Source organism: Natator depressus, chromosome 3 (genome assembly GCF_965152275.1).
Source record: "Natator depressus isolate rNatDep1 chromosome 3, rNatDep2.hap1, whole genome shotgun sequence".
Classification (NCBI taxonomy): domain Eukaryota; kingdom Metazoa; phylum Chordata; order Testudines; family Cheloniidae; genus Natator; species Natator depressus.
This window is the reverse complement of record NC_134236.1, coordinates 125,543,200-125,569,208: the sequence shown is the minus strand read 5'-3', so window position 1 is coordinate 125,569,208 and position 26,009 is coordinate 125,543,200. Positions and strand designations below refer to the sequence as shown.

Sequence of the window (26,009 nt, the reverse complement as noted above, 5' to 3'; positions counted from 1 at the left end):
CATAACTTCAGGTTGTTTCTCCGTACCTATCAACATCAGTTGTATTCTGATTAGTATGTACCCCCTGAAAATCTGAGATCAAAATCCTTAAATCACAAATCCTCCTAGTCCAACTCTCCTGCTGACCTAGTAACTTCCTTTGCTGAGGGGGGTGGTTTTTTCACACCCCTGAGCAACATAACGTCTGCCACAGTAAGTGCTAATGTAGACACAGCCTCAGGGATGTGCTTCTACAAGGAGTAACAAAGTTTCTCCTCAATATCTTTTGCCTTGTCAATTCACACATGCAGTTCTAACCTACATATGTTAAATAATAGTAATAAAATCGGTGCTTCAATCATTGAAAGACATATTTTTCACCAGAGTGTTAGGAAGTTAACTTTGGTAAAGGAAGACTTCTTCTATTATTGGTGTCTGTGTATTAATCCCTAGGTGTCTGAGAGTAGACTGCATGATTCTATCTATAGACTGACTAGCACTGAATTATTATTATTATTCATTGTACAATGCCTTAGATGGGCCTGGCACTTCACAAAACTATGAGCATGCCTGCCCTGGAGAATTTTGATTGTAAGTTATGACCTCAAATTATGATTCAGGCTTTTATGTGGATGTTGATTAGAGATAAATGTGTACAAACACCTCAGTCTATCCCTGTGGGTGCAACAGCTGTATTTTGATATATTGTGCTAGGACAACTGTCCTGTAAAAAGATGCATCGGTGGGAATGGTGGTGTGCTGGCAAATTGTCATTATTGGCACTGTGATGTCTGTAACTTGGAAATGCCCTCTTGCCTTTCTGCCTCAAAGTCATGTACAGATATTAAAAATAGAGCTGTGTTCACAGCTCCTCCATTGGCAGTTGGCTTTTAAACGACTGAGAATAGCTAGAACAGGGCTAACACTTCTGCTTTCCCTCAGGGCCAGAGTCTTCCCGAAGATGCATGTGAAATGCTTGTTGAATTCTGCTTCACAGGAAGTTGTGTGCAAATATCTCAGGATGAAATTTTCCCTTAAAGTTTGACCTGAACTGTTGCAGGGACTGGAGGAATAAAGGAGGACAGAAATGGAAAAACTTGAGTTAGATTATATAAACTCCATCCCATTGCAAGGATGGGACATATTATTCCATGATGTGGGCTGCATCAGATATTGAAGTGATACTACACTTGGCATCCTAATTAAGCCTACACTTGATTTTAGCCAATAGTGCTCAGGGAATAAAGGCAGGAGACCAGGAAGCAACATATAATTTGTTTTGGAATAATTCATCCATGTCTGAGAGTTCATGGGCCAAATGTTGCTCTTTGATTCACACACACACACAATTTCCATTGAAGTCAGTGGGGGTGGCACACAGTTTGGCCTCAGACATGTAGTTTCTTATCCCTGGTGGTTTCACTTATTTTCTCATTTGGCAATTGCAGATGCTTCCGGTAATTGCAGATACTCCTCTTTATTCCCCCATTGAAAAGGCTAAATCTCTGCTTTCCATGGCATCCTAATTAAGCCTCTGTCTGCCTGTCTCTTTTTCTCCCCTAAAACAGTAGAAATCAATTTTACCATGACGCTGAAGCTTGACTCTTCATGTAAATGAACAGCAATACATTGGGGGTGGGAGGGATAATGGGATTTCCCTGACCTGGTGCAAACAGGATTTCACCGTACCCAGATTTTCCATTTTATTGTCAGTGTACATGATTATTGCCTAGTGATACGATAACGTTATAGCATTTAATCAAAGGTTTCCAGCATATGCGAACTTATTAGGTTTTGTGCATTTTTAAGAGAGAGCTCTCTGAATGCCAAAATAAATGTCTGATTTCATTATCCTTCGGGAGGAGAGCCTGACACGTTCTCCCTCAGGGGCACGGAGGGTCTTTGCACTGTGCTATAATCTTTGTTGACTCTGAGTCCAGCAGCAGGGTTTTGGAGAGTGATAATATGCAGCACTGTACCTTGCTCTGGTAACTGCCAAGAGAAGCACAAGGACTCTGTCCTATAAACAAGACCTGAGATGCAATTTCTCTCTTTCTCTCAGCTAGTTCTACAGCTTGGGGGCTATTTCTTCCATCAGGGAACAGCGATGGGGAAATATTTTTGTATCTTGTGCAGTCGGTATTAAAAAAGCTTGAAAATACCAGTTTTCTTCATATTCAGTTGTTTCTGTTTGTTAAATCATGATGTCTTCATAGTAAGCAAACCTTACGAAAATGCCATAAATCCTTTACATATTTAGCAGTTGTTGGCGGATTTATTCTCTGTAGGAAGTTATATAACATATGGTACAATTTAGTGCCTGTCTTGTGTGCTCATTGAACCCCAGACATGTTTAATATTTCTCTCTCTGAGGTTTAGCAGCATATAAATAACATTTAATAAACAGCCTTGAACTTTAAACAAGCATAGTCAGGCTTACCATGTCTGCCCAAATTTCATGTTTTAAGTACATTAATAAAACCCTGGCAGGATTGATTAAATCTAGCAGTATTTCCTATTATAAATAAGTTAAATGTCTCTCCTAGCAGCACCATTTGCACTGCCACAGTTGCATTGTGTCACTTGCATTATAGACCCTTGCTTTCAAGGATGGACAATTCTGCCATCATACTTCCCTGTGTGTTTAAACTTGGTGCCTAAAGTGTCTGCCCAAGACCTAATTTTTTTTCCCAAAAGTGTTTTGAAAAATGGTTTGTCCTTAAAGTTATTAAAGTGGAAATAGAGTCGGAAAAAGAGGGACTCAATGCTTTTATTTTTCTGTGGTCTGATAACTATGAAAGCCAGCATAGGTTGTTTTATTTTAAAACAGGAATGTGCAAGCCATATTCTAAAATCCCTTCGTATTTTGCGAATAGAACTCTTTAAAAAAAAAACCCTAGTTACTGTGTTCTTTGGGCTAGAAAATGTTACTGGATGCATGCAGCACCTTTTAATTGTCTTAAATTTCAGAACATTTTTTTTCTCTAATGTGGCGAAGTAGTGGGGTGGTGTCAGGCACAGGAAGAAGCAAGAATCAGGAGGACAAATGCTCTTGCTAGGGATAGGCAAGGAAAATCAATTGTTAATGATAAAAGCTCAGTGAATTGAAGAAGAGGCAATGGTCAGTAGGTTGATGGTGGAATCTGTAGTCTTGGAGTGTCTGGTGTTGGTGTGATAAAGCTGGTGACTTCGCTACCTCCCACAGTAGCTCATATTCCTGCACAGAAGTAGTAGGTAGTTTTGCCTTTAGGCCCAGGAGGCTGCTATCAGGGAGGTGGGATGTCTTGGCGAAGTAGCTTCATCCCCCTTGGGGTGGTTTCTTTTGCTGTTTTCTCTAATGGTCCATCGGTATAGTCTGAAATATCTTGAGGAATGGGGCTTGCACTACTTACCTTGGTAAGACCATTCACAGTATGTGCAGGGGTCTTGTAGTGGGACGATGCACACCAGTGTGGTGCCTCCTGCTGGTCGTCCAGGGAATTAGCTCTTCACCAGCACTGGGGCACCCTCTGTGGGCCTGTGTCTTGCCTGCCGCTGGCCCCATGTCCCTCCTGGACCCCGGTGCCTTTTTCCCTGAGGTTCTGCCCCAGCAGGACCCCCACTCTGGGTCTCCCCTCCCAGGGAACCCCAAACCCTCCAGACCACCTTGCCTCAGGGGCTACTGCCAGTCATCAGCTAGCCCCCATTCACTGGGACAGACTACAGTGTAATGGCCACTCATCATTGGCAAGGGGGTAGGACCTGCTGCCTTTGCCTATCCTCAGGCTGCCCTTCTACAGCCCCAGTACCTTTCTGGACCTTTACCAAGGCCTGCAGCCTGGGGGTTTACCAGGCTGGAGCTCCCCAGCTCCCTTTGCCCTTCCCCAGCACTGTTCCACTTCAGGTACCTTCTCTCAGGCAGCTAGCCCTTCTCACTCTAGGGCTAGAATGAGACTCTTCAGCTTCTGGCCCACAGCCCTCTTATAAGGGCCAGCTAGGCCCTAATTGAGCTGGCCACAGCTGTGGCTGCTTCCTCACAGCTTCCCCCAGCTATTCTCACTCCATTTCCCAGCCGCAGCCCTCTCCAGGGCTGCTTTTAACCCACTTTCCGTGGGAGTGGGGCAGCTGTCCCACTACAGGTCTCAAATTGCTTTGAGTAAAATCATGCAAGCTGCTGTTACCAAACGTAATCACCCCCAGATTTCTGACCTGTTCTGCAATGCAACATGCTGTACCTTATAGCTCTTTTCAGAGTAGCAGCCGTGTTAGTCTGTATCCGCAAAAAGAACAGGAGTACTTGTGGCACCTTAGAGACTAACAAATTTATTTGAGCATAAGCTTTCGTGAGCTACAGCTCACTTCATCGGATGCATGCAGTGGAAAATACAGTGGGGAGATTTATTTACATAGAGAACATGAAACAATGGGTGTTACCATACACGCTGTAACGAGAGTGATCACGTAAGGTGAGCTATTACCAGCAGGAGAGCGGGGAGGGTGGGGGGAAGGAACCTTTTGTAGTGATAATCAAGGTGGGCCATTTCCCACAGTTGACAAGAACGTCTGAGGAACGGTGGGGGGAGGGAATAAACATGGGGAAATAGTTTTACTTTGTGTAGTGACCCATCCACTCCCAGTCTCTATTCAAGCCTAAGTTAATTGTATCCAGTTTGCAAATTAATTCCAATTCAGCAGTCTCTCGTTGGAGTCTGTTTTTGAAGTTTTTTTGTTGAAGAATTGCCACTTTTAGGTCTGTAATCGAGTGACCTGAGAGATTGAAGTCTCTCATCCCCTAATGCCCCTACTCTACTTGCGCTACATTGATGACATCATCATCTGGCCTAAGTTACAACTAGTAACTGATCAGTCTCCTGCTGGTTAAGGGGTCCCCTCCTCCTTTATGTCATTAAAGTTCCAACAAAAATAAAACTCTGAGAGGAAAACTGAAATAGAGCATAAATCTTGGCTGGGTCTGTCTCTGTTGACATGGCGGGTGGATGTGAGGTGAGAGCTGCCACTGGGATGGACACGGAGATGGAGGGAGTAAAGGAGTGTAGCTGCTCCCCATTCTGCATGCAGTTAGTAGTCAGCAAACTGCAGACTGTTCCTAAGCCTCATAGTGCAATGCTGCTGGCCAGCTGGCAGGGCTGGAGTTAGCAGAAGCGGGGAGAATGAGGAAGAGCCTGGGAACAACAGTGCAATGGCACTCCTGGCTGCCTGCCCTTCTAATGCTTCCTAGTCCCCACGGCAGAGGTCCGCTCTTTCTGGCTATGGGACTCACCATGAATCTTTGGAACCATACATTGTGGGTCCACGGGCTTCCTTTTATTCCAGGATATGGATCCATGGATCTGATTGTAATCCATCTCTGTGCAGGTTGGTTTTTCTCCCCTGGCTGCTGATGCTATTCATATAATTCAAGTAACTTAATTAACAGAACTTTATATAGGTAAATTAACATAGGTGAGGTTCCCGATTGGGTTCATCCCATTAAGCAGCAGGATGGACTAGCGAACTGAATAAATGATGAAGAACCAGGAATTCTTTTGTTTTAATCTTGGCTCTGCATGATTTACTGTGTGACATTCGGCTGTTCACTTAGGCCAATACTTTCAAACTTGGGTGCTTAAAACTAGACACCTAGATCCACATTCAGGGTACGTCTATTCCACAGCTGACAGAGTCATTGCAGCGAGCGCAGGCATACTTGCAGTGGCTTTAATCTAGATAGCTCAGGTAACAATAATAGCGAAGACATGGTGGCATGGATATCATCACAGGCTGGGCACCCCAGTACAAGCCCCCTGGGGATGTACTTGGTTTGCTAACTTGCACTGAAGTCCATGCTGCCATAACTTCTTCACTACTATTGTTACTCCCTATTGTTACTAGCTAGACAAAGCTAGCACAGGTATGCCTACCAGTGCTGCAATCAGACCTTAATTTGTGGTATAGATATACCTCTAGGCTCCTAAACAAATGATATGCCTTGCAGAGGTGCTGAGCATCTACACCTCCCATGGACAGCAACAGGACTTGCGGGTGCTCAGCACCTCTGAAAATCACACCACATCTACTTCAGGCACCCAAGTTGAAAAATGTGGCCTTACCCTCTTTGACCCTCAGTCTCCTGTCTTCAGAAATGGGGATAAATACTTGGGAAACTGCAAAGCGCTAAGTGCGTATGTGCATGATGGAGGAGTTTGGGGGAGATGGGGCAGGAATGAATTGGGAAGGTGAGGGCAGGGAAAAACCTCAGAATTCCCTTAATTGTGGGTTTAAATCTCTCAGTCTTAATTTGCATCTGTATCTCAGTCATAATGTTCCATTAACAAAGCTTTTTTTCATTGAAGATAGAGAATAATGAATGGGCTAGAAGGATTAATAGGGGAAAGAAATCCACCAAGGGTGTTGCTGAGAATCTGAATTGAGTGGCGCTACTGCAGAGTGGTTTACAATGTCATTTGAACCCCATGATTAAGCTGGCTTAAAAATTACAGAAATTCTTTCAATGCTGTGGTTACTCTACAATTAAAGTGACTTTCAGATGCCTCGGTCAGTGAGTTTGGGGGGAAAAAGAGAGGTCTCGAAATGGGCCCGCAAGATCTGAATTTCATCAAAGACTGAGCGTTTGGATCTGGGACAGTGTGTTGGGAGCTGCAGGTAATGAAGGGAAGAGTGATACTAATAAAAGTAAAGCCCTGAACTCAGGGAGAGGAAATAACCATTAACATCAAAGCACAGACAGATGTGTGGAGGCCTAGAGAGGAAGATAGAAATGGGGAAATGAGGTGGAGTCTAGCTGTGGGTGGAGGATATAAGCAGCACACGTCAAAAGGAGGGACTTGGAACACTATCTGAAGATGCTGCTAGGGAGAATTTGAGGAAAGTCCAGCCAAAGAAGGAAGGGTAACATGAGGGAAGCCCAAGTAGGATTAGTAGGAGCAAAGTAGTTGGTGGGGACCATCTCACGGGGGAACTGATGATGCTTCTGGGAACTCTATTAAGTTCTGAGCATGGGATTTCATGATGATTCCAGGAGTGTCTTTATTACTTACTTCCCCCACCGTTGGGGAGAATAATTGCCCCTGTCAGACTGATATGCAGTGGAGGAATGAGGGGATAAATCATTGCCTTGTGCCAGGAAAACCCATAAAGAAACAAGATATGAAAAAAGATTCTCTTGAAAACTCTTGTCTGTGGCTAAGTTAGAGAAGCAAGAGACACACACTGTGTATGTGCAGTAGTTGAAAATTTAAGGGGAAATACAAATATGTGTTTATTTTAAAAGTAGTTATTTCTCACTGTGCTTGGGCAGACCAAATTTTGGGTGACTACGGCTCCCATAAACAGGTATTTTACACTATATTTTCTGTGCCATATGTTTGTGAGTGATGGAGGTGCCCTTGGGAGAGGCCTTAGTAAAGAGGGAAACAATTCCAAAGGTTGCAATTATTTTTTGAACTATCTAAATGCCAATGTAAAACTCAATGTGTTGGCTTGCCTTCTATTTGCGTAGTTTAACTGATGCAGCAAAAACCTTTACCTAAATTAGCACAGCTTTGTTGGATTTCTCCCCCTACCTCCTTCCATTGGTGGAGAAAGAGGAAATATAGACTTTGTCTATATGAGGAGATTGACTGACATAGCTTCAGTAGCTGTTCCTCTATAGTTATTCCAGAATAGCTCCCGGTGTGGACACACACTATTCCAGAATAAAAGTCACTTTTATAGCTCTTTTAAAATACCCAACAGCTGGAGGCAGGACACTAGATGGGGATGGCTCTGAGTTACTACAGAGAATTCTTTCCCAGATATTGGCCTGCTGGGTCTTGCCCGCATGCTAAGGGTCTAACCGATCGCCATATTTGGGGTTGGGAAGAAATCTCTTCCCTAAATCAGATTGGTGGAGGCCCTGGGGGGTTTTCAACCATGATTTGAGGACTTCATGATTTGAGGACTGCTCTGGCTGGGGGTGGGGTGGGCTTTGGTGTGGGGCCAGGGATGAGGGATTTGAGGTGCAGGAGGGGGCTCTGGCCTGGGGCTGAGGGATTTGGAGTGCAGGAGTGGGATCAGGGCTGTGGCAGGGGGTTCGGGTATGGGGGTGGGGTGAGGGCTCCGGCTGGGGGTATGGGGTGGGGCTGGGGATGAGGGGTTGGGGTGCAGGAGGGTACTCTAGGCTGGGACCGGAGGGTTTGGAGGGCAGAGAGGGTTCTGGGCTGGGGCAGGGGGTTGGGAAGTGGGGGAGGGGGGATGGGGCTCCAGCTGGGGGTTTGGGCTCTGGGGTGGGGATGAGGATGATGAGCTTGGGGTGCAGGAGGGTGCTCCAGGCTGGGACCGAGGGGTTCGGAGGGTAGGAGGGGGATCAGGGCTGGGGCAGGGGGTTGGGGTGTGGGACAGAGTCAGGGGTGCATGCTCTGGGTGGTGCTTATCTCAAGCAGCTCCTGGAAGCAGTGGCATGTCCCCCTCCAGCTCCTATGCAAGGTGCAGCCGGGTGGCTCTGCACGCTATCCCATCTACAGGTGCTACCTCTGCAGCCCCCATTGGCTGCAGTTCCTGGCCAGTGGGAGCTGCAGAACTGGTGCTTGGGGCAGGGACAGCGCGCGGAGCAGGGGATATGTTGCAGCTTCTGGGAGCCTGCCTTAGCCCCATTGCGTTGCCGACTGGACTTTTAACAGCCTGGTCAGCAGTGCTGACCGGAGCTGCCAGGTCCTTTTTTGACTGGGCATTCCTTTCGAAAACTGGACACCTGGCAACCCGACACCTGAAGCAGGGATACTCAGCACCTCTGGCAACCAGGCCATTTTTGTTTATTTAATTTCCTAAATATTCATTTGGAGCCTAACTTTAGGCACTCAGGGTGAAATCCTGACCCCCAAATGCAGTGGCAAAATTCTCATTGACTTCAGTGGGGCCAAGATTTCACCCTCAGGTGTGAAAGTGTTGCCCAGTGATCTGTATCCAGGGCATTTTATCTACTTTTTTAATGAGCAGAGACTAGTTGATTTATTGTCTCTGTATCACATCAGACCTTTAGCATGTTGAGGGACAGCTGCATCTCTGTCCCCTTTCTAGTCTCTGAGTGCATCCCCTCAGGTGTGGGGCCTCATGCTCCTTCATCCCCTGCGGTAGACTTCTGCAGTTCTGCCACTCATAGACTGGGCCCTCGAGAGCCCTGTGTATCAACTGTGCTTACCCAGCAGGACTGACGGAGTATGCGTACCTGCCGTTCTTCCCTACGGGAGTCTATGACCAGTGGTGTACAGTGATCAGACAGCCTTTTTAAACCAAAGTATTTATTATTTATTTTGCAATAGAAACAAAGCATTAGAGAAAAAGGATTTTAAAACAGTCTACGCACATCTATTTTATCTAAAGCCCTACCATCCTGTGAGGATAGCTGTTATGGGTGGAGATGTAGACAAGGGGTGGGCAAACTATGGCCTGCGGGCCGGATCCGGCTCACTAGCCATTTTAAATCTGGTCCTCAAGCTTCTGCTGGGGCGCAGGGTATGGGGCTTGCCCCCCTCCTGTGCTCCAGCTGGGGAGCAGGGTCGGGGGCTGCTCCATGTGGCTCCCAGAAGCAGCAGCATGGCCCCTCTCCAGCTCCTACGTGAAGGGGCAGCCAGGGGGCTCTGCTCTGTACATTGACCCCACCCCCAGTGCTGCTCCCAGAGCTCCCATTGGCTGATAACTGCGGCCAATGGGAGCTACAGGGGCGGTGTCTGCAGATGGGGCAATATGCAGAGCCGCCTGGCTGTGCCTCCGCATAGGAACTGGAGAAGGGATTTGCTGCTACTTCCAGGAGCTGCTTGAAGTAAGCGCTGCCCGGAGCCTGCATCCCTGAGCCTCCCCCCATGCCCCAACCCCCTGTCCTAGTCCTGATCCCCTTCATGCACCCCAAACCTCTCATCCTCAGCCCCAGCCTAGAGCCCACACCCCCTGCCAGAGCCCTCACCCACCGATGCCCCAACCCCCTGCCCCAGCCCTGATCCCCCTCCTGTTCTCCAAATCCCTTGGACCCAGCCTGGAGCACCCTCCTGCACCCCAAACTCCTCATCCCCAGCCCCACCCCAGAGCCTGCACCCTCAGCCGGACCCCTCACCCTTCCCCCTGCACCCCACCCCGCCTTATCCCGGAGCCCCCTCCCGCACCCTGAACTCCTCATTTCTGGCCCCACCCTGGGGCCCACACCCCCAACCAGAGCCCTCACCCCCTCCCACACCCCAACCCCAATTTTGTGAGTATTCATGGCCCACCATACAATTTCTGTTGCCAGATGTGGCCCTCGGGCCAAAAAGTTTGTCCACCTCTGATGTAGACGGTCTGGCCTAGTAACCAGAGCAGGAGTCAGGTCTAGTGGGTGAAGGAGGCGTCCAGGTTGAGGAACGAAGCCAAGTGTCAGCACCAGAGTCGACTGCCAGTTACAAGAGCCAGGGGTCAAGCCAGAGTCAGAACCAGGAATCGAAGCTGAGGGTCAGAGCCGAGGATCAAGGTCACTGGTCACTGAGGATTGGAGGTGAAGCATAAGGGCAGGAGGAGAGGCAAGGATCAAGCATGGTGCAGGTGCACGGTGGGAACAGGAGTGAAGGCAGGGGTAAGGCAAGAGGCAGGAGCAGTGCACAAGCAGGGTCCAATGTAGCCACAACAGGAAGCCACCTTGTTGCTCAGGCAAACTTCCTGTTTCTCCTCATGGCTTAAATAGCATAGTTGGACCAATCGGTGAAGCTGGGTGATCCTCCCATCAAAGCTCCCAGCGAAAATGTGGGGGTGTGGTACGTGGGGGTCATGTACTTCACCCCACCCCCCGATTTCTGCCAGGGTTTGCTGGCCGAGCCCCCTCCCTGTGCAGCAACTCCTGGATCTGGCAAGCTGCAGCTGTGGGGAGAGGCAGCAGCAAACAGCCAGGAGCTGCAGGGAGGAACCACTGAGGGTAAGAGGCAGGAGTGTGCCGGGGGGCATGACTCTGAGCAGAGTCTCTGTGTCTCTGGCTTGTTCCCCTGAACAACGCACCCTTCTCTTGAGAGAGAGAGAGAGAGAGAGAGAGAGAGAGAGAGAGAGAGAGAGAGAGAGTGTGTCCCTTTTCAAACTGCTCTAGTCCTTTTGATCTCTGGTGTCTGTGGGCTTTTGCCTGTCCTGGCAATGTCTCTTAACAATCTTGTGTGTTTGTGGAGAGGTGGATTATCTTGAGCCATTCTCCTTCCTTCATGCTTGTTTACTTCCAGTCCCTTTTTAACGAAACTGAACATCCCTGTAACCAGGTCAGCGTGCAGTATTCATAAACTAGTACAAAGCGGCTCCAAATCCATCACACAAGTCACTTAACTTATGTGTCTTGCGTTTTCCTTCCTCAAAATCAGGATAATATTTACTGATTTTTGTGGAATGCTTTGAGATCCTTGGATGAAAGGCCCTAGTTAAGTGCTAGATACTTTAATATTAATATTGCTATTAGGGCTATCAAGCGATTAAAAATAATCGTGATTAATCCCACGATTAAAAAAATAAATTGTGCGATGAATTGCACTGTTAAACAATAATAAAATACCATTTATTTAGATATTTTTTGATGTTTTCTATATTTTCAAATATGTTGGTTTCAATTACAACACAGAATACAAAATGTACAGTACTCACTTTACATTTATTTTTATTACAAGTATTTGCACTGTAAAAAAACAAAAGAAATAGTATTTTTCAGTTCACCTAATACAAGTACTGTAGTGCAATCTCTTTATCATGAAAGTTGAACTTACAAATGTAGAATTATGTACAAAAAGCTGCATTCAAAAATAAAACAATGTAAAATTTTAGTACCTGCAAGTCCATTCAGTCCTACTTCTTGTTCAGCCAATCACTCAGATAAACAAATTTGTTTGCATTTGCAGGAGATAATGCTGCCCACTTCTTGTTTACAATATCATCTGAAAGTGAGAACAGGCATTCTCATGGCACTCTTGTAGCTAGTGTCACAAGATATTTATGTGCCAGATGCAATAAAGTTTCATATGCCCCTTCATGCTTCAACCACCATTCTAGGGGACATGTATCCATTCTGATGATGCATTGTGCTCGATAACAATCCAAAGCAGTGCAGTCTGATGCATGTTCATTTTCATTATCTGAGTCAGATGCCACCAGCAGAAGGTTGATTCTCTTTTTTGGTGGTTCCTGGTTTTATAGTTTCCGCATCAGAGTGTTTCTCTTTTAAGATTTCTGAAAGTATGCTCCATACCTTGTCCCTCTCAGATTTTGGAAGGCACTTCAGATTCTTAAACCTTGGGTCAAGGGATGTAGCTATCTTTAGAAATCTCACATTGGTACCTTCTTTGCATTTTGTCAAATCTGTAGTGGAAATGTTCTTAAAATGAACAACATGTGCTGGGTCATCATCCGAGACTGCTATAACATGAAATATATGGCAGATTGGGGGTAAAACAGAGCAGGGGACATACAATTTTCCTCCAAGAAGTTCAGTCACAAATTTAATTAATACGTTATTTTTTTAACGAGAATCATCAGCATGGAAGCATGTCCTCTATAATGGTGGCAGAAGTATGAAAGGACATACGAATATTTAGCACATCTGGCATGTAAATACCTTGCAATGCCGGCTACAAAAGTGCCATGCGAATGCGTGTTCTCACTTTCTGGTGACACTGTAAATAAGAAAAGGGCAGCATTATCTCCTGTAAATGTAAACAAACTTGTTTGTCTTACTGATTGGCTGACCAAGAAGTAGGACTGAGTGGACTTGTAGGCTCTGAAGTTTTAGATTGTTTTGTTTTTGAGTGTAGTTATGTAACAAATAAAAATCTACATTTGTAAGTTGCACTTTCATGACAAAGAAATTGCACTACAGTACTTGTATGAGGTGAATTGAAAAATACTAGTTCTTTTACAGTGCAAATATTTGTAATAAAAAATAATATACACTTTGATTTCAATTACAACACAGAATACAATATATATGAAAATGTAGAAAAACATCCAAAATATTTAATAAATTTCAATTGGTATTCTATTGTTTAATAGTGCATTTAAAACTGTGATTAATCGCTATTAACTTTTTTTAATTGTGGTAATTTTTTTGTGTGTTAATCACGTGAGTTAACTGCAATTAATTGACAGCCCTAATTACTATTAATTCATTTTAAATTTCATCCTGCCTTTTGCCATTGTTTGTGTAATTAGCCCTGCTGCATTGGTCAGCAAGGTGACCATTTCTGTTGGTACCAACCCTTCCCCCACCCCCCAACCCTCTGCCCCTTGAAAAAATACTAATTACAAGATCCACTCCAAGCCCGTTTGCTCTGCATCATGTGTGTCAGTTCTGCAGGGCACAGAGGCTTTTAATACTTCTCCTGCCAGTTTCATCGTCTCCCCTCCAGAAGTAGCTACAGTAGTTGGATGCTGGGACAGAAATCCTGGACTGGGAGCATGGAGAGCCAATCTTTTGCAGACATTTGGTTTGATCCTAGCCCTCGTGGAATAACCAAGGAATCTCTCGAACGTGAAGAATTGCATAATGGCTCTAGCGCGTGGAGTTGTACATCATTTAACTCACTGCCTAGCCCTTGGCGTACGCCACGATCTAAGAGACTGGCCAAAAATAACTCGGGGTTGTAAGTATAAAAACCTTCTGTTTGTTTTTAGTCATATGCACACGTCAAATAACTCTTCCAGGCATGCATTATAGAGGAAAGTAGTTTTGTTGTTGTTTTTTTTTTAATGAGACTTAGAATATTTTTTACACCTAGATTCTGAGCTGTTTAAATCCTTTTCAAACGAAAAAATACTGAATCTCCCACCCTGTAAGATTTGGGCTTTCAGTTGCCCTGGTGGGATTTTCACAGACTTCTGTGCAGGTGTCATAGTAAATCATTCGTGATGTTTTTGGCTTTGTTTTCCAGCGTAGCCAACTCTTTTTATTATGCCATTCAGCATTTTGCATGGTGAAAGGTTGCAAAATTGCCTTTTGGGGCTCAGTTTCTATTGCTAGTCAGTTTTTGCTCTGATTTGTACACATGAAAAGAGAGACTTGGCATCGATCCTCTTAACTCTCTCAAGGAGCCAGTGAAAGCCCACCCTCCCAATTCCCCCTGCCCATCAAAGCCATGTTCAGATAGTACAAGCAGTCTTTGAATGCTGAATGACAAGCCTGGCAAGTGGTTGTGCCAATGTAAACATCAGCTGTTACATGCTACAGTGACAACAGGGCTCTGCAGAGGTAAGGCCCTCATGAATCCATTCCACTGCTCTGACATGCTTTTTCCACAAGGCCTCTGAGCTAAGGAGTGGCACATACAGTATTTCATATTCAGGTATGAGAGCCTAAGAAAAGGAGTGGTGTGAGGGACGGAAAAGAGAGACACAACAAAACAGCGTTGGATACTGTTCTGACAGAAGCCATGTCTTGCTTTCCCCCTCCTGCTTCATTTCATTACAATGATGTGGTTTGATTCATGAGCTTATTCTTATCTTGCTGCTGAGCTGGGTGACTCAGAGGATGGGCTTGATAAAGGTCTCATTAGCTGAGGTTAACGTCAGCACGTATCTTGCATGTGTGTGTTGTCCCCCACCGCACATTCAATACCTTGCAGTTATTTGAGTAGCAAGCGTCATTTAAGAGATACACGGTTGTGCCCCTGCCCCTGCCGCTGTTACTGTAAATGTGGGCTGGTTTCCACAGATGCAGTTCAGAGTCACTGCACACTTCTGATTAAATCCCAAATAAGTGCTGGCTTAGACGTAAACTGAAACCTCCTCTACCGTGAGAGGTGCTGTTGCTAACGTCATGACTCTTACCTTAGTACTACGATTAGTAGTTGCATGAGTAGGAGCATTGCCAGCAGATGGAGGGAAGTAATTATTCCCCTCTATTTGGCACTGGTGAGGCCACATCTGGAATATTGCATCCTGTTTTGGGCCCTCCCACTACAGAAAGTATGTGGACAAATTGGAGAGAGTCCAGCAGAGGGCAATGAAAATGATCAGGGGTCTGGGGCACATGACTTAAGAGGAGAGGCTGAGGGAACTGGGATTATTTAGTCTCCAGAAGAGAAGAGTGAGGGGGGATTTGATAACAGCCTTCAACTACTTGAAGGGTGGGGTTCCAAAGAGGATGGAGCTAGGCTGTTCTTGGTGGTGGCAGATGACAGAGCAAGCAGCAATGGTCTGAAATGGCAGTGGGGGAGGTCTAGGTTGGATTTTAGGAAAAATTTTTTCACTAGGAGGGTGGTGAAACACTGGAATGCGTTACCTAGGGAGGTGGTGGAATCTCCTTCCCTAGAAGTTTTTAAGGTCAGGCTTAACAAAGCCCTGGCTGGGATGATTTAGTCGGGGATCGGTCCTGCTTTGAGCAGGGGGTTGGACTAGATGACCTCCTGAGGTCCCTTCCAACCCTGATATTCTATGATTCTATGATTCTAACACACTAGTTTAGTTAAGATAAAACAATAAGATAAGTTTATTAACTACAGAAAGATAGATTTGAAGTGATTACAAGTGATGAAGCATAAAAGTCTGGATTGGTTACAAAAGAAAATAAAAGGGTAAAACTCAAGCTAATACCTAACTTAACAAGCTAAGTGAACTTAAAAGCAAAAAGTTTTGTCTCCCCATATGCTGCAGTAAATTTCACAGGCTGGGTCTCCTTTCAGCTTGGGACTCCTTCCACTTGCTTCAGCTCTTTTACTGTACATCTCTGCTCATGACATCAAGGAAGAGAGAGGTGGAGTGGAGACCACTGTCTCTCATATTTCTACCACTCTCCCCTCTTTGAGGGTTACCCCCAGCTGGGATGCAGGTGACAAGTAGTCTCTTGTGGACGTGAGGGTTGAACTGTCCCTGGGATGAAATGTAAATTCCTTGTTTACGCCTTCCCATTGCTGGAGAATGGCTCCTTAAGCCAGTGTTAGCTCTTTAACGCCTGGTAGTGGTGCCAGTGAGTCTTTATCTCTGAAAAACTGGTTTGGGCCTGCTTTTCTTAACCTTGGGGCATGTTATAACAATGTTATACAGTAGAATCTTGTAACTTGACATACAATATTGATACACATGTTTTACCAGGACAGTAATATTCAGCAGATTATGATATTTCAAATGATAACTCACAAGGTATACATTGTACAAAATTTATTTACAAAAATAAGTCTTGTAAAAGTGGTGACCATAATAATAAAAGGCTGCTTACCCAGGCATGTCACACAGTTCATTGAGAGACTGTGGCAAATGTCTTGAAATTACAATGCATGTTTATCTGAAAAAGGAAAGATGAAAATATTTTGAATCTTACAAAAATAAAGTTTAAATAAATATTTCATTATGACCCTGCCCTCAATTTTCTGCAGATTCTGCCCCCACTTGCCCCAAACCAAACAAAAAAATATAATTTGCCTCGGGGATGGGGCGAGAACGTATGGAACTGTGCTCTTCTCAGCTGAAGAGGCATTTATTCCTCTTTTGACCATATAGTACAGAAGCTCTTTATTGTGAGAAAGCATCATACACTATATACAGTGGGCTCAATGTTTTTCTTTTACCTTTTTTATTTTAACCAACAGGAGAGGCTATGACTGGTTTGAACTTATAGGGAATACCAATAGGGTCAGTAATAATATCCATTTTGTAGGGTTTTTTAGAAAACCTTTTAAACCATACCCACTCTCCATCCTTGGAGGTTTTTAAGGCCCGGCTTCACGAAGCCCTGGCTGGGATGATTTAGTCGGTGTTGGTCCTTCTTTGAGCAGGGGATTGGACTAGATGACCTCCTGAGGTCTCTTCCCATCCTAATTTTCTATGATTCTGTGATACGGTAACAGTTCATTTTCAAGGGGAGATGGAAATATGGTGGTCTGGGAAGGACTGTTTTTTAATACACGTTGAAATGATATCGAGAGCAGCTAAACAATGAGGGCAGTAATTAGTAGCACCTATCCACTAAAGACACCGTTTCATACTTTCAGTGTCACAGCATGAGCTTCAAGGGGAACAAACATTTTGTTTGTAGAGAAAAGGATATTAGAATGGAGCACAACAAAAGTTTAAATCTTCTAGTGGAAGGGAGAATTTTAGATAGTGTTTTAATCCTATTTCAAGTCTCTAAAGTTTGCTGATGCCGGCTCCTAGAGCTGGGAAGGAAAAAAGTAATGGTTGGTCATTCAGAAAGTTTTTAAAAAAAGGGGTGGGGGAGGAAAGGGAGCTGGAGTGGGAACAGCTGGATAGCCCTGGGAATTGATGATGGAATAAGGATTCAGTTGCCCCTGGGTAGCAAAGTATTATTATTATTATTTTTAATATGGCCTAAATCAGCATTGGCTGAAAGTCAGTGTCATTCCAAAGCTGTTTGGTGGCCTGTATGAAATGTAGACAGTGGACACTGGGACCACTTTCCGGTCTCTTAAAGATGCTCCTTCCAGGCTAGCAGTGAGCATTTTAGAGGAATAGTGACAGGGGAAACTTGTACCTGGTTTGTGAATAAAGTCAAGTCTTCACTGCCCATGACTGACAATCCAACATTTCTTCCTAGGAGTAGGAAAAGGCTTGCAGGGAATATATGTTTGTACAAGTCCCGGGTCTGTGCAGGAACTAGATGAGAAATGGGCCAGGCAGTAAAGGGTAACCTGTTTTAACAGTACATTGAGAGAAATAATATCACAGAGCGATCCAAAAAGAAGCAGGGCAAGAATACTGCAATGGTGATACAGAGCATGATTCAGCAACGCAGCAAGAAAGGCGGCCTTTCCACTGTATATCATGAAGGCAAACAATACAGCAGTAAATAGGACTATGCAAAGATAAAGAGCAATGTCCAATTGACACTGCAGAAAAAATTTAATTTGGGCAGCAATGCAAGCAATGGGTAATTTCAGACAGAGTATTAATCATTGGAGCTATGCAGCAGGGCATGAGTTCAGCAAGCCATTGACCAAACAGCAGTCCAAATAAGCAGATATCTTAGTAATATAGTAAGTACAGCCAGAAATAAGTAAGAAAAGTAGGCCTATAGAGTAATTTATAATGAAATGAGATCACTGGGGTACCATACAAGAGGAGCACAGGTAAAGCTTCTGTAGCCAAGTATCAAAAACAAATATGGGCGGATTTGTGAAGTATAAACAATGATATCACTAGTAGAACATCATAAAATGGAAACGGGAGGCAAATCCCTCCAAATGACATAGGATGGCAATGTGAGCAAGCATACAAACACAGCAGTATAGTTGTGTGCTAAAATCTGGGCCTCTACAATAGTTGACAGATCGATCAGGACAGAAATGATTCATTTGCTACTTGATGAGCAAACAGAACACTACTTGAATATTCTTCAACTGCATGGTGAGCCTGTTAAAATATGAGGGATTCTGATGATTGTTTCCTTTGCTGTGATGCTGTGTTTCAGTCTTTCCTCTTGGATGTTTTCTCATCATCAATAAGAACTCTATCAAATTCCGTGCTATCTAAAACTCACTCCTACAGTTTAAAAAAATGGAGGTAAGGGAAAATTGTCAGAGAATAACATACAAAAGATTTTTACTCCAGTTTGCTCCTGGGTAACAAGTAGAGCTGGTCAAAAAATGCTGGATTTTCCTCCACTGAAAATTTCAACTTCTTGTTTAAAACAAAAAAAAAAGAAAATTGTTTTTGAGGAAAGCAACAAACGTTTTTCATAGAAATGTTTTGTTTTGTCAAAACCCCAATTTTCCTTCAAAGATTGTCAGTCAGCCCTGGTAATGAACAGGTTTTAATCAGTTTGGGGGGACATTTCCCCAACCGATGTTGCCACCTCTTGTGATTTTTATTGTGAGACTTGCATTATTTTTCTTAAAGCCCCACTGGAAACAAGAGCTTGCATGACAATGTCTTTCATTTTTTTTGAAATTACATTTCTCGTCCTCATGGTTGCCGAGAAAAGCTAGAAAATGTGAAGCAAGTGCATCTTAAAGGCTCAGACACCAGACAGCAAATTAATTTTTTTTCTTGTTTGAGTATGAATTGTATGTCAAGAACTCTGAAAAATGTTGACTAGGAATCATTGAATCTTTTCTTTCTGATAATGTGGAAACACTATAGTATATATCTATATCTACGTCTACATCTATATATTCTTCAAGTTGAAACAAAATGAATCAAAATGATAAAGTCCAAACTGAAACGTCTGGACCTTATTGGAACATTTCAGTTTTTCCCATCAAAAGTTTGTTGAACTGACGTGTTTCAGAAGCAGAAAACTATTCCATAAAAAAAAAAAAAAGTGGCTAGCTCTCTGGTGGATTATATAGGAGGGAGGAGGTAATAGAAGTTAGATGTAGGAATAAGAGAAAGGACTGAAGTGTCAAAAGATTTCATTTCTTTTTTAAACTTAAGTAAAATCCATTTATCTGATTTCACAGCCCTGTTTTCTTTGCTTTTTGCTGTACATAATTTCCTTTCAGATACTACTTGCAATTTTTTGTGCTTCAGCTGAAGGAAGCAAGAACAAGAGATGGCTTCTTTGTTGCTAGTAAAAAGCCTGAAAATTCCTGTTCTCTGATTGCTTAATAGTGGCTGTCAGGCAAAGTATAGGGATTTGCGTGCTATGTGGTTATTGAGGAATATCATGAGCGATTATGCAAATCGAACACCCACAACCAATTGTAAGGCAGGGTATTGCATATCTGGAGAAAAACAGAGAAGTTGTGCATCAGTAACTCTACTGCCTCCCTGCAGTCTCATTGACCGAGACAATTGCATTTGTCCAATAATAAACTTGTAGTTATACTTTCTACTGGGTTTTGTTCTTTTGCGGCATATACTCTGATAACAAAATGGCTCTTTGGCTGTTAAAAGTGAAACAGTTTTGGCTTAGTTCATAGGTTCAAATTCACACCAAGTTGTCAGTCACTAAACATTGGCTCTGCACGATGCAATTCTGGTCTGGATCCAAATTTCAAAAGCTGAAAGTTGCTTGAATCCAGGATTATGGCACAACCCATTGCAGGGACAGGTACTAGCTGCAAAGTTTGGATCATGGTTCAGATTTCACAAAGGTCTTTCTTTCCACAAAGTTCAGAAATATTCGGCCCTGGTGGGTTTGGTTCAGATCCAGGTCTAGCAAGGAGCAGAAGTTATAGGCATCTGGTGCCTGTTTTGATGCCTTCTGTGAAATGAGTATACATTGGTGCAGCTCCTTGTGAGGTGTGCCCATCCCCAAAACCATCTCCCCCAGCTGGCATCCTTACTGGCAATTGCAGCAGAGAGGCAAGAGACTTGATGGGCATTGAGCCTGAACTACTGTCATCATCATCATTATAAGTGGTCCCTGGAGGATCAGGATTGAGGCACTTGATACTGGACTAAGTGTTTTTTTTTAAAATGTAGAGCTGCAGTTCTGTTACCCAGGCTATGGTACAATAGAGAACTTCAGTCTTCAGAGCTGTCACCCACCACCTTCTACCGGTACTAAAAAACAAACAAACAAAAAAAGTTTTAAAAAGACATCCTGAGATACCCTTTCCCTAGCTGCATGGTGTGGATTTTGCAGTGAAAAGCACATATCTTTCCGAGCTGCCAGCCCATAATCCAAGTCTGGTACATTACACTCCTTTGAAAATCCATTAGATCGTCACCCTGGGTAAAATTTTCTAATACATCTAAGTGACTTAGGAGCCTAAGTCCCATAGAAAGTTGTGACCTAGCCTCCTATGTGATTTATGTGCTTTGGAAAATGACTTGCACCTTTTTTCTGAGAATGTATTTTAATGCGTCGTTACTAGTTATAGGAGTGTTTGTGTTTTTTGTACTTGGTCTTTGTGTGCGTTTCCTTTCTTATATCTGGTAAATATGCTAAAAATTCAGATTTTTCTTGGAAATAAACTTTTTGGTATAGTATTTGGATCTTTTTATCTCTTGCATAAGTGCTTCTGAAAGAGAAACCCCAATGAAAATCTGTGTCACTGGCTACACTAATGCTTTTTTTGCCCTAATTCTCCCATCCACTTGCTTAGTCTTTAACATTTGTCTAAGACTGGAGTTATCTGTGCTAGAGTGAAGGGCACTCCAATACAGAATATTGACTTTATCCCCACTTTTACCCACCAGTCCACAAGTCCTTCCATAGGTTCCTCACATATAGCTCTGTGGGCTGGGAGGAGGCTGGGCCCAGGGGTAGGAGGGCTGGGTTGAGGTTATGACCACTGTCGGGGCTGGATTACCCAACAGGCAGACTAAGCACGTACTTAGGGCACCAGCAAAGCAGGGGGCACAAAAAAAATGAGGTTTTTTTGGAAAAAATTTGATATTTGATATTTTTAAAAAAGCATCAAAGTAGTCGTCATGGGAAAAATCAGAACTTTGTTAGACTTCCTTACACTCCACTCCACACACTTCCCCATTTTTCTGTTCTCTGTTTATTACTTATCCCCACCTAAACCAGGGGGGTTTCCTACTAACGTAGATCGAAATAATGTGAGGAAATCAGATCCTGTCATGTATTGCAATAAATTTATATTTTATTATTGATATATTCTTCTGAGTTATACGTGCTTGATTTTTTTTCATATATATATATATAAAACACACACACACACACACACATAAAATAGTGTACACTGTGTAATTTGTTTTTTTTAAGGTCAGATAACTGAGATAAGGGGCAGGCTGAAACATAACCAACTGAGTGGAGCACAGAAACGTAAACTGGTGGAAGAAAAGAAAACTAGTGAAATTTTGCAAAATCTTCCAAAGCTGACATCATTTTTCAAAGCAAATCCATCAGAAGCAACGTCTTCTCTCAGTGGCACAGACATCGTTCCAAAACCTGTAGGTGTTTCAGAGACTGACCCTTCTGGAATGGTGTTTGTTTCATCAATAGAAGAACATGTGGATGTGTCAGAGACTGTAACTGATCATCCTACTCCGGGTGGTAAAACAGGCATGAAAACAAATGGTGAGAAATACACTTGAGAGTGGCTACTGTATTCACCATCAACAGGTTCTGGGTACTGTTTTGTTTGCAAACTTTTTGCATATAAACTTTCAATGTCCCGGTTTGCTGCAGATGGATTTAGTGACTGGCGGAATACTGTTTTAACTGAACAACATGAAAATAGCACTATTCACAGAGATTCAATGTTGACATATTTAAATCGAAGACAGGGCTTTGGATTGACACAAAAATTGGAAGAACAAATTAAAGGGGAGCATGAATACTGGCAACATGTCTTGCAGCGTGTTATAGCTGTTGTTCAAACATTACCTGAACGTGGTCTGCCTTTCAAATGACACATTTGGATCATTGCAGAATGGAAATTTCTTGGGACTGTTGGAGCTTGTGGCTCAGTTTGACCCATTTTTAGCAGGCCATATCTCAAAATATGGGAATGCTGGCAAAGGTAACCCATCATACTTATCCAAGACAATATGTGATGAATTCATTGGTCTGAGTGACAAAGTTCGTTCAGCTATTATGGATGAAATAAGTACTGCTGGCTACTTCAGTTTATCTGTCGACTCTACACCTGATCTTTCCCATATTGATCAATTTAGTATTGTACTAAGATGTGTGTCTCCCACTGATGGAAAACCAGATGAACGATTTATAACATTCCTCAATTTGAAATGCCACACTGGTGAAGAAATGGCAAATCAAGTACTGCATTATCTGTGCCAAGTTTGCAAAATAGATTTCTCAAAGTGCAGGGGTCAATCTTATGACAACACTGCCAACATGTCAGGGCGTTATCAAGGAATGCAGAAGAAGCTTTTAGAACAGAACAAATATGCCATATTCATACCATGTGCTGCACGCACTCTCAGTCATGTTGGCCGCAGTGCTGTTGATTGTTGTCCGGTGGCAGTAAGTTTTTTCTCAACAGTCCAGTTACTTTATACATTTTTCTCTGCCTCAACACACCGTTGGGCAGTTCTTAAAACATATTTGGGCAATGATCACGTGTTGAAATCTCTTTCTAATACTCGCACATCTGTAGCAACAAGTGCAATTCTGGAGTCCAACTCAAAGACTGTGGATGCATTAGAAAGTATAGCTGAAGACCAATCACAAAAGGGAGAAACTATACGAGAGGCAGAAAACATTGCAAACAAGATGCAAGAACTAGGGTTTGTGTTCATGTTGACCATGTGGATTGAAATTTTACAACACTTTTACCACATAAGTCAAGCTCTCCAAGAAAAAGAATTGGATTTGAAAACATGTGCAGACCTCTGTCAATCATTAGCAGACCACTTACACACTTTGAGGAATGATTTCGAAAGATTTGAAGACGTATCAAAAGATATCGTGCCTGATACTAACTACAAAGAAGCCTAGTCCCTCAAGCGAATCAGGAAAAAACCAGCAAATGATAGCAGTGCAACAGAAACAGCATTGAATCCTGGAGACAAATTTTGCGTATCTACTTGCTACGCTATAATTGATACACTTGAAGCTCATATGAAGAGGAGAGGTGAAGTGTACAAAGAAGTATCAAGTAGATTTTCTTTTCTAAATGATATGGACTTATCTGACGAACAATATTCACAAGGTTCCCAAAAGCAAGTTGACTCCTACCCTGTTGACTTGAACATGAATCTCTGTGGAGAAGTACGGCAGTTCCACTGTTATCTGCGTGCAAAGTTTTTAATGGAACAGGAAAAATGAAATTCAGTCACATTGATCTTCATGACACAATATTGAAAGATGGAATACAATGTGTATTTCCAAATGTAGAGATTGCACTATGTATTTTTCTAACATTGATGATTACTAACTGCTCTGCAGAATGCGCTTTTTCTCTGCTGAAAAGAATAAAAAACCCTCAGAGAACAACAGTGTGTCAGGACAGACTAGATTCACTTTCCCTATTGTGTATGGAAGCGGACATGCTTTGTCTAGTCAGCTTCGATGAATTTATCCAGAATTTTGCAATCGGAAAATCTAGAAAGAAGCTATTTTAATTTCAGCATACAAGTAAGTTTTGTGTCATTTCAAAAAATAAAATTTTATTTTACGGTATAGTATTGTTTTTATTTTGAATTACATATCGGGGAGGACCATAATCTTTTCAGTGCTTAGGACCTCTAAAGGTCTTAATCTGGCCCTGACCACTATTCAAGACAGTTTACTCCCTGTGTAAGCTAATGTGGACCCGGACAGCCTTATCTTTTATCCATTCCCCATCCATTGAATAAACCTCTTGGGGATTACAGGCAGCAACCAGCAGAAAGTGATTGGAATCCTATACAGGAAGCAGTGCAGAGGGACAGGATCTCTACAGTTGTCCTGAGGTCTTTGTGGATCTTCAGATGTCCATGATTTGGAGGTGAACAATAAACTTCTCCATCCTCCCCAATGGAATAAGTAGGAGAAAATGCTGTAAGTCAAAAGGAGAGTTTCCTGACACCAGCCAGTTTTCCCCAGATGGGGACAATGTAACCCCTAATTAGGTAACTGTTTGTTTGTTATCTTTATAGGAACAAAAACAAAAAGTACATTTGTGGTACAGAAATGCCCGATGCAACACAATCTGCTGCAATTAACTGGTACAGTATATAACCATTTAATACCCAAAGTTCATTAATGTGTAAACCGTTAATATGTAATAACATGCCAAAATACTTTTGAATTTCAATTCTAAACCATGGTAGGTAGCCACCTTCATACTAAACTGTCAGAATGCAGTCTCCGAGCATTTGTAAACCGTGTTCCTCCATGAAAGCTTGCTAATCATTTTTAAATGTAATTATATTCTGAAAACATGCTTTCCAATGGGATCTGTTTGAATAGTACTCACTCAATACAAAATTGGGCCAATTTTGGATTGATGTCTTTAAAAATCATTTGTGAACTACTTCTGGTATCTGCAGATATACTTGGCTTTCAAAATACTTGATGACTGTTGCAAGCAAATAAATAAATAAATAAATAAAAAACGAGTAGCCTCGAGATAATGAGTGAAGTAGATCGTGTTGATATTTTGTATTGGTCCCTGTAATTTTTCTATCCTCTTACCCCCTTACTTTCCTGCACTGTTGCTAAGAGCGACACTCACGCTTTCCCTCTGAGAGAGAACAGTGAACACTCAATACAGTAACATTCAAGAGTCACAGGCTCCCTCTCTAGCTCCCCTACTCCCACACTGGTATGTGACACACAACAAGTATATATAAAGACAAGAGGTGGGGCAAATCTATGTACGAGACATCAGATACATGTATTCAAGCAAGTTAATCTAGAACACCTCTAAAGCTTTGCACATTTGTGAATTCTCACAGACTTGAATATATTTGAACTCAGTCAGAGGCTTAGTATTAGCAAAAGATGCTTCATTCCCCTTCCCCCTGCATCTGAAAACCAGGCTTGTGTATTTTCTGCATCTTACATAGTTGCCTATAATGAGATTTTGTAATTCTGACAATTTTGTTGCTGCCTGAAGAATAAATTTGCCTTTTCAGGGCTAACAATAGTAAAAACTTGCTTGTCAACACAACAATGAGGTATGACTTTGAATATGAATATACACAGGGAGCAAGTATGGTACATTTAATATTTTTACATAGCCACCTTTTGGACCGTAACTTAACTATAAAAGCTACAAAGAACTAGTTTGAATCTGTGTGATCAAGTGGTTGGGTTGACAGAAATTAGTAAAGGTAATGTATATCATTTGTAGTAGTCTGATGCATGGAGCTTCAAAAATGCTGCTTTCAGTGGCGAAGTGGAAATGCCTTAAATTAGGTTTTCTGAATTTTCAACAAATGTAAGCTAAATGTAATAGATGTGAACACTTTCTTCCTGTTCAAGACCACATACTGCATGAGAATCCACTTTAAATGTGTGATCGTGATTCATACATCCTGTTAGGATATAGATATTCAGGCCTGTCTGTAAAGGCCTATACTCTAAGAATTTAGGTGTATTCTTACCACTTAGCTAGTTATAGAGGTATAAAAGAAAGAATCAATATCACTGTCTGCCGGTGTAAGGTCCTTCTCTTACTGTGACAGTCTGAGGCCCTGTGCTTAGGCTACGGCCTTTGGCTAAGCAGCAGAGGCAGCCATAAGCTGGGAAG

At 42.8% G+C, this 26,009-nt stretch overlaps 1 protein-coding gene across 1 annotated transcript in view; it reads left to right on the top strand.

The window, feature by feature from the left end:
- PDE10A (phosphodiesterase 10A) overlaps nucleotides 1–26,009 on the top strand; it is a 565,357-nt gene that overhangs the window by 88,880 nt on the left and 450,468 nt on the right. The gene's annotated exons all lie outside the window — the stretch shown is intronic.